The following is a 9,936-nucleotide window of genomic DNA, read 5'->3' on the forward strand; positions in this document are numbered from 1 at the left end:
TTCTCTGGGTACCATGAAAACCAGGAGCCTGGAAGGCCGACCTGTCCAGGGCCTCTGAGAAGGAGGCAGGGATGGGAGTTGGCCTCTGATCTGGCCTCTCAGGAGGACTGTGACACAATCCACAATTCTTTACTCGCTTCAGCTCACAAGCATGAGGGCAGGCGCCAGGGGTCAGTCTGAGAAGGCCGTCTAGAAAGGACCCTGTTTAATATGAGAGCTGATAAAACCCCTCCAACCACTGAGCCAGGGTCAGAAATACTGAGCAGTACCGTAGGCAGTAGGAAGTAGTAAGTAGTTGAATTTTCTCCAAATTTATAAAGGGTGATGGATACAGCTCATTATTTTCCCTTAATATAGGTTGATTCATGATCCTTCAAAATTTAGGGACCACAGTTTTACTCTGAGGTGAAGAAAGTATATGATGTGAATAGACACTCCACAAACGCTCCTTGAATGAACAGATAGAAAACAGATGAAGTTATATAAAGCATTCCTTCTGTCCAGGGATAAATGCAGAAGACTCTACCCCTTGGACGGGAGATTTACTATGAACCAAAAACATGTTCTTTACTTCTGCTGCTGAAAACTTGAAGTGGTTTTCTTAACGTTTAATACAATTTACAAGTTATGTGTCTAAGGTCTTATGAAGCTGACAGAATACACTGGGGCTGGGGTGCTATCAGTGGGAGAAGAGGAATATCACCTTCCTTCCCACTTTTTTCTTGACAGACATCTCAGGTGGCGTTTCCCTCTGGTCCCTCTCGGGACGTAGACCCCAATAAGACGTGTGGCCGGACATGCCAGCGGCCTCACCGAGCCACAGACAGACACATGTTTAGAATTCCTCAGTCCCCTGGGAGGCGGGCAAAGAAAGCCCCAAGCAAGAAAGGCAGACACTGGGCACTTTTGAACTCATTCTGGGTATTAAAGGAGCATTAAATGGGAAAGGATATGTGAAAACAGCAGCCAGAGATTTTAGCTGACTCAAGAGATAGTTGTCATAGGAGACGGTGGAGTCACCGCCGGGTTTGCAGTATGTGTATTTAGGGCGTATTCTCTAGACCAGCTGTCTAAAGTCCCACTTGTGGGCCTGGCGTTGTCATATGCAGAATAAAACCGTCTATAAAAGGAGGTGGGCCGGGGCCGTCGGTGCCTTCTTCCAGGTAGAGAGACTCGTGGCAGGTAGGATTTTTCTGCCCAGGGCTGGCATTTGGCTTAGCTGCCTATGACGGTGTCCATGCTGACTGGTTGATGTCTGCTGCTAAGTATTTTGAATATCACCCCTGGTCGTATCCTCTGTAGTGCTGATTAGTAGTAGAACACCTCTAGACTCCACAGACCTCCATCCTTGTCCCTTGCCTCACTAATGGCTTTAAAGAAATAGTAGAAAGTGCCATTTGGAGATCACCAGATTTAGGACTGACGATTGGGAGTCTCCAAAGGCACAGTATGGCCAAATAGATGTGAAAAAAATCTTATCCCCTAAGTAGGTTCTTCAAAAACGAAAGGGAATTTTATAAGCTTGGCTCATTTGCTGCACAGTTTTCAGGAGGGGAGGGAGGCTTTCTGTTTTGTTTGGTGCTGTGTCAGCAGTACCTGCGTAGTGTCTGGCACACAGCACTGGTCAGCCAATGCGGATTAAGTGAGTGAATGAAGAAGGTGGTATTGAGTGAGCTGTGAATGCCTTTTCATCCCTGATATTAAAATTAATGTCTTCACCCCAGCTCTTTTGCTCATACAGCTCTTACCATATCATATGCTAGTTTGTTCTTTCAGTGTCTCCTTTTCTAACTAGACTATGAGCTGGACAGAGCCGGGAATGGTGCTTAATTGTGTCTTCAGTGTTCAGTCTGATTCCTGGCATATAGCAGGTGCTCAGTGAGTCGGGGCATCTAACGTATTATTCAAACCAGGTTGGGAGGAAGGCTGGGAGCTGATAGTGCAGCATAAACTGGCACTGTGCTGGGTAAACCAGGGTGTATAGTTACCCTGATCCGTCAGTGCTTGTTGAATGGATACAAAGTGAGTGAGTGTTTTGGAGCCAGCAGAGGCAGGCTGTACTGACACTTTCCTTCTATTGAGATTAAAAACCGCTCCCTGGGAATTCCACCCGCTGGGCTCCGTTCTGTTTGACTAGACACACAGGATGCATCTAGACTTTCATGTGGCATTTAAATATTTGAATTCATCTACGGCTTCCCTTGGGCTGAATTTTCTCTTTTCCAGCCTGAACATTTCCAGTTTCTTTAACCATTCCCTGTTTTGCCTGGAGGTTAACCCTGCTGCATTTGGGGTTCTCTGATTCTGGATGGACCTCTGTTTGACAAGGTCAGTAAGGGCCCTCGGTAATGATCCTCCTGAACCTGTCCACTCACACCTGTCTTCTCATCCGACTGCCCTTCACACCTCAAGCCCCTCGACTCCTCCCCTCTCCCTGCCCAGGCAGCCTTGGCTGGGTCTCTCAAACCAGATTTGACCATGGACAAAAGGGATTTAGAAAGCGCTGAGCCAGCGCTCTGCAGGTCGTCCTCATGTAAGCCTTGCCGCTGGTCCAGCCCCGAGCTCGTGACCTGATTCCCATCGGTGTGCTCCGGTCTCACTCCAAGATGCAAGTCCTTGTGACCTCAGTTCTGGTGACTCAGCTTCTGTCCTGATTCCTTAGCCCAAATGCTCGTCGGTCACCTCTAGAGGGCTCATTTTGTTCTGACTTCTCTGTCTCCCTCTTGGCCCAGCCCGCAAGGTGTCCAATTCCTGGCGTGTTTGTTGTATCAGACCCTGGCTCCCACTCCTCCCTGCAAGACTGGAGCTCGGCTCCTCGCCATTAAGTCTGGACTGGGGGTTCTACCTGCTAACTCGGAGGCCCTCCCTGTCCGCGTCCGTGAACACCCCTGCGGAGATGGGACGTCCCCGGGATGTAGCACTGTTTCCTCCTCTTCCCCCCACCTCACTGATCACGTTCTTTCCTCTTCTCTCTTTCCTTTCTGTTAGTCTCATCATTTTCCGATTTGCCCCCTTTTCACTTTTCTTTTCTTTTCTCTAGATTTAACCAGCTGGCTCAAAGAATATATATGGCTCTTGGTTTTTCCTTGGCTGTTTCTTGTGGGGAAAAGGGGAAGAAAATTCTCAAAGATTCTAAACCCCTTGCAGCGAGGGGCTGAGTCTTCTGCTTCCTTGATCTGCCCCTGACTTCCCACGTATTCCCCTTGCTCTGAACTCGGGGACCTACCCATCCACTGACCGTTCACTTCAAAAAATAACTGAGAGATACTAAATGCTGATGCTTCTGTTTGCCTGCTGGAAAATGCTCCATATTAACGTACAGCATTATTATACGATTGCTAGAAATCCCCGAAGAGGGAATTGACCTTTTTCAAGTTAAGGCACATTATACCCTTGAGCTACATGTTCCATAAATTCTGGAATAAAAGTCAAAGCCTCCAAAAGGTTAATAATCTCAACTGGAGAGGGAATTCTTTTCAGGAAAGGACGATGATCTTTCTTATCTGCTTCTAACACCAGGTTGTAGGTCCAACTGCATTTTTAGGGGGAAAAAAGGGAATGGAGTTGATAAACCAGCGTACCATTTTAAACTCCAAAACATTACTCCTTCATCTGCCTTCTAGCCATGGGGGTCCTGGGAAGGCCATTGCATCCTCATTTCTAAAATGAAGACTTGGGCCAAACATCCTCAAAAGACCCCTGCAGCTCTAGCATTTTATGATTTAACAGAAACATTAAGAAGTAGCAGTTGTGTTGGGCCTGTCCAGGAGGTAGGTGCAATGTTCTTGGGGGTCGTACGTGATTTGCCCTGTGTGGGAATGGAAAGCTGCAGCCATCAGAGAGTCCCACTGGGATTCTGGAGTTCTGGAAGTTCATGGAGTCTCAATGGCTGGAGAAGCAGCCAATATATTGCAGTGGTTCAGAGCTCGAGGGAGCAAGGCTGGGACCCAGGTGCTGCCCCTTCCTCAGTGTGTGCCATTGGACACATTGCTTAGCCACTCTTAAAGCCTCACCTGTCAGATGTGCACAATAAAGTCCCAACTCTGATGGGCCATTGGGGGATTAAAGGAGGCACTCCTGTGGTTCCTGGGACACGGTCTATGGTCGATAAATGGCGTTGTCATCATTGTTTCTCATCTGTGGCTGACGATCACATAGAGGGTGGCATGGACAATCTCTAACGGCCCGTCCAGCTCAACAGCTGTAATTTTTATGGCTTTGTGGAAAATGTAGCGGCAGATGACCTCCAGGATGTTAGGTTAACTGGCGTTCGGGGAATGAGGCCAAAGTTCATGTAAGAGCTCCGAGCCTATGAGAGTGGCAAATGCTATTTTTAGGTTATGTTACTGACACAAGGTGCCTTTTTAGTCACCATGCTTCTTGCATGCCTTCTTGCTCTGCAGTGGCACTTATAGCTTTCTGGGAGGTGGGGGAAGCCAGGGGGATATTTTGTGACACCCCCTGCTAAAGGCTCAAGAGACAGAGCTCCTGACCTCTCAGAAATGTCCTGCCCAAGGAAACCAGTTCCTTGAGTGAATCTGAAATGATCACAAAGGAAATCAGGTCGGATCTGGGTACAGACAGGGAGGAAGTGCTGGCTCAGGGCTGTGTCTGGCCTCGCTCACGACCCAGCTCTGGGTCCAAAGTCCACAAGCCTGGGGCCCTTTGCTGGATGCTCACAGAAGACTGTCTTGGACTTGTGCAAATGGATGTTCTTCTGGGTGCCCTGGCCTGGACTCTAACAGTACTGGAATGTCACTGGAGACCTTTGGGGCTTTCTCTCCAGTCTGTGACATGCTTCTGACTGTGACTTGGCCTGACATGGCTGGGGCAGGACGGTGGAAGGTAGCTTAAGTATGCGGATGGCGTGGCTGGGCTTGGGAGGCCTCCGAGCAGAAGAAATTAGTGACTGATGACGCATTCTGAAACTTACCACCAGTAACTGTCTATTAAGGGGCTCTTGCATTTCCATGAGATCTTTGGCCTTAAACCTGTTGTATCCAAAGCCCAACTTTTAGGGTAAAACTAAAACTTAAAATTGAAAGTTAAAATAATTTTCTAAAATCAGTGTAAGGCATGGCAAATTGTTGAGAGGAAAGACCAATTCAAAGGCCACTTGTAGTTAATAGTAAATAACAGAACCTGTAAACCAAACTGAATGATCTGTTAACAGCACAGAAAAGGAAACTGAAGTTAATGCAGATTTAAAAAAAGCACCGCACCTGGTGTGTTTAATTTGAGATATTGCATTTTCAAAACCCCCTCCACCACGTGCCACTTGTCCCCTGCATTTCTGTCTTGACAGGCAATGCCCACCTTCTTGTGGAAGAATGGCAAAGAGTGGTTTCTTTTGCAAGTCCAGGACCTTCTGTTGGCTGTGGGCTTCCCCCAATACCTGTAAGACAGCATCGTCAGGCACAAGGTTGAGACTGCTGATTAGTGAGATCAATGATGTGATTAGAGGCATGTAGATGAGTAATATTTAAAAAAAATTCAGTTATTCATTTTGAGACCATTTAATCAAGGAGCAATTAAAACAGAAGTTGAGAACTGAAATCCAGGAAGCTAAAATGAATCACATTAGACCCACAACTCCTACCAGTGACTTTTTATTTATCAGCCTCCAAGAGCAACTGAATGTCACCTCCCTGGAGTGGCCTGCTTAGATCAATCCCACCCTCTGGTTCCTGCCCCATCTGTGCCCCGCAGTGTATTCAGTGGTCATGAAGGGCACCTTCCTCCTTACCTCTGCCGCCTCTAGTGCACCAGGGCTGTGCCTGGCTCTGACTTTGTTCTGGTCATGATAATCTACTCATCTCTCCAGTGTAGCTCCAAGGCTCCTCTCTCTGCCACAGCTACTCATCACAGGCAGCACTGAGGCTTCTGTCTGCTGCGTGGATAACCTGCCTGGGAGTTGACCCCCAACCTGCACTGGTCTCTGGCACACGTGATTGTCTCTGGAGTTTGACTCTTCACCTGCTTGGTGATGTTCCCAACCCTTTAGAGTCTGAGTACTCCTAGGGTTCAGCGAGTTCTAGCCCTCGTTAGCCTAGACATTCCCGCCCCTGCCTTCTCCTCTCCTCTCCTGTGTGTGTTGCTGTCTCTGTGTGCCAACGACGTGTGCCCAATCCTGCACACCCCCAACTCTTCTCACAGGATGCTGCCCTGGAGTGGCTGCTGGCTCTCTGAATTGCTGGCTGTGTCATGGAAAGACACTGGGCTGGAGCCAGAGACTCTGGTCCAGACTTTCTACTTTCTGGTTGTACCATCTTAAGTCACGTGACCTCTTTGAGACTGTTTTCGCATCTGCAAAATGGAGATGATGATGATGATAATGACCCTTACCTGGCTTACCTTAAAAGTGGTGTTTTGGACAATGGTGTTGGGCATATTTTTGGGTTTTTATTTGTTATCATATCTGGTGAAGTGACTGTTCAAATCTTTCACCCATTTAAAAAAATGGATCGTTTGCTTTCTTTTATTGAATTTTGTAAGTTCTTCATATATTCTAGATACAAATCTTTCACCAGATAGACACTTAGCAAAAATCACCAAATATACACTTTCCAAAAATCTCTCCCAGACTGTGCTTACCTTTCCATTCTCTTAATAATATCTTAAGGAGGTTTTGCAAAAGATTTTAGTTTTGAAAAAGTTCAGCATATTATTTTATAAATGCTTTTGTTTTTCCTTTTGTGTCCTAGCTAAGAAATCTTTGCCTAATAATACTGCAAATATGTTTTGCAACTGTGTTTTCTTCTGGATGTTTCATAATTTTTGTTTTTATATTTAGGTTTATAATTTATGTTGGAGATATACAGCTCTTGTGGGGTCAGGGTTGAAGTTCATCATTAGTTATTAAAGAGATAATCATAAGGAGATGTCACTACATACCTATAAGGATAGATAAAATTAAAAAGACTGGCCATACCGATTGTTGATGAGGAGTTGGAGGAACTGGAAATTCATACTCCTGTTGGCAATGTGAAATGGTACAACCACATTGGTAAATGGTTTGATAGTTTCTTAAAAACTTAAACACCCACTTACCCTATGATACAGCCATCCCACTGCTAGGTATTTACCTCCAAAGAACTGAAAGCATATATCCCTACAAAGGCTTGCACATGAATGTTTATAGCTATAAACTGGAAACAACTCAAATGTCCTTCTAGAGGAGAATGAATAAGTAAGTTATGAGCTATCCATAAAATGGAATACTAGTAAGCAACAACGTGGATGAATCTCAGAGTAATTATGGTGAATGAAAAGAGACAGACAAATGCTGTGTATGTCCATTCATGTAAAACTCTAGAAAATGTGGACTAGTCGGTGGTTACAGAAAGCAGGCCCGTGGTCACCTGGAGCTGGGGGTGAGGTTGCATGGAGTGATTATGAAGGAGCCTGAGGAAATTTTCTGGGGGTGATGGGTATGTTTACCAATTGATCGTGGTGATGGTTTCATGTACCAAAATGGATCAAGCCAACACTTAGACATATTCAGGTTATTGTATATCAGCTATACCTCACTAAAGCTATTCAATGGGGAAACGTTGGAGTAAATATCCACAACGCAAAAACAAACAAAAAAAAACCAAAAAATAAAAGCGACTGCAAGTCTCCACTGAGGTAATGCCTAGGAAACTGCATTGATAGCTGTAATCTGCTCTAGAAATGTGTTTTGTCATTATTATCTGTGCCACATAGACTAGGAAATTTTCCTGTAAAAGAACAAGACTGGTTTCTGGGGGGCCTCGTGCTCTAGTTTTCCCAGCTCCACCCAATGGAAAATGTCAAATTGAAATTACGACACACATTACTGGACAAAGGTCTGATTGCATATTAGGACATTCAGACCCTCAAAAGATTTCTTTCAGGGCTTGTCCATATCCCAGCCCCTCATTCCTGCCCCTTTCTCCCAACAGGCAATAAGATAGTGGCTTAAAGTGCACAAGCTTGCCTGTATGTGAAAGAGAAGTTCTCAGCTGGATGTACATTGGAATTTACTGAGAAATGTTTGGGAAATGCTGATGCCTGACCCTGTACCTGGAAATTCTGATTCACTTGACCTATATTTTTAAAGCTCTCTAGGTGATTCTAAAGTTCAACTAGGGTTGAGAAGCACTGAGGTGGAGTTGGACACTATATTGTCACCGACCCATCCCTAGGGCCATGTCATCTCTCTGTTCATTGTGTGTCTCTAACTTTTTGTTCAGATAGTGTTAGAAAGTAGTCAGGCAGGACTGATTATGATAATAATAATAATTGACAAGATTGAGCAAAACCCCTCCCAGAGAGGGTCCAGGTGAGAGGGAGGGTCCAGGACAGAATCCTGAGAAACCTCAGCATGGAAGGGATAGGCAGAGTTGCAGGGGCACCTGAGGTCGACAAGGTCAGGCAGCCAGAGAACTGGGAGGGAAAGCCGGAGAGGTGGCAAAGGAAGAGCAGGTTAGAACAAGGTGCTGGTTAACAGTGTCAAAGCGCTGAGAAATCAAAGAAAATAGTAACTAAAAAAAAAAAAAAAAGCCTGCTTAGCAAAACAGGGATGGTTGGTGATTTTGGTGAGATCAGAAGCTTCTGATAACTCAAGTGTGGGGAGTGAGGAGGAGGTGAGAAGGCCGCGATGCACGCTTTTTGTAGGACTCTGGCCATGACGGCAAGAAAGAGTCTGGCCGGGACTTGGAGGACTTTGGTGTGAAAGGACTTTTAAAGACAGAAGAGTCAAGAGCACATGTGAAGATGACCGAGCGCCTTGGAGAGCTGAAACACTGCAGCAAGGATGGAGTGGACTCCAGGCTTGGATGGGGGGAAGGCGTGCCCAGAACTCATCTGGACGGGAGGTTGTTAAGGTGATGGAGTTCTGGGGCCAGTCCACAGGGATTTAGTCCTGTCTCTTCCATAGCCTGTGCATGTGACCTTTAGGAAGACACTTAAGCTGAGTCTCAGTCTCTTCATCTGCAACAACAGAACCTGCTTCCTAAGGCTATTTGAAAGCCAGATTCTGTTATGTCCACAAAGGGGTTAGCACTGTGCCTGCAATGTCCTCATCTACGCCCGGCTGTCTTGCTTGTCAGTAAACTGTCCATACCGGTGGCAGGAGCCTCCTTCAGTGTCCACCTCTACCTGGAATGGGATGGGGGCTCATTCTGTTTGCTCTGCTGGACTCTCTTTCCCAGCACCGGTAGCCACACACAGCCCTGGGCGATCTCCGTCATCTCCACATTGTGGTTACTGTGTGTGAGCCTCTGACAAGGAACGGAGGCTGGGGACACACCTACCGGAAGCAGCATTGCCGGAGGGGTGACACCCCAGGGGAAACCACAGCTTCGTGCCTCTTTGCTGGAAAGCCCAGCTGCCTTTTTTTTTTTTTTTTTTTTTTTTTCCTGCACGCAGAAAGGTTGTTAAAGGGAATGCGGATTGAGTTCCTGGAACCCTGTTCGGTGCTTCTGAGATGGTGTCTTTGTTTTTGAGCATCACCGCCAGGTACGATGCTGTGCAGCGGGAAGGGAGTGCCCAAGGGAGGCCCCCTTCTAAACCAAATTCTGTGCTCTCTCTTTTGCTACCTGCCCCTGTTTCCTCCCAGGAGAGACTGCACCTGCTTTTTCCTCTCCCATTATGGGCCTCTCCCGTCAAGTCACGCAGTGAGTAACTGAGGGGCCAGTCCAGGACTCAAAACTCAGGACTCCTGACTCCTGGTCCAGTGCTCTTTTCAAAGCTCCTTGTAGGTGATGAGGATTTTAATAATCCCTCCATTGCCCTTCAGCCTCCCTGACGATTGCTGATCGATTCATCCAGCGTGCATTACACATTTCCTTTACAGGACTTCAAAGGACACACATCCAGTCTTCTCTGGGCACTGGGGGCTTATCAGCAAAACAGAAATAATCCCTGCTCTTGCAGGGCTTACAATCCAGTGAGGGGAGACAGATAATAAAA

The 9,936-nt window shown here is 46.5% G+C and overlaps 1 long non-coding RNA gene across 1 annotated transcript; it reads left to right on the forward strand.

Moving 5' to 3' along the window:
- The first annotated feature begins 1,086 nt into the window (after window positions 1-1,086).
- Window positions 1,087-8,525, forward strand: LOC116668551. The gene is made up of 3 exons (XR_004325688.1): window positions 1,087-1,182; window positions 2,227-2,328; window positions 3,041-8,525. It is a non-coding gene; the product is annotated as an uncharacterized LOC116668551 (long non-coding RNA).
- Window positions 8,526-9,936: the final 1,411 nt, after the last annotated feature.

The sequence above is a fragment of the Camelus ferus genome, chromosome 14 (assembly GCF_009834535.1).
Source record: "Camelus ferus isolate YT-003-E chromosome 14, BCGSAC_Cfer_1.0, whole genome shotgun sequence".
Classification (NCBI taxonomy): Eukaryota; Metazoa; Chordata; class Mammalia; order Artiodactyla; family Camelidae; genus Camelus; species Camelus ferus.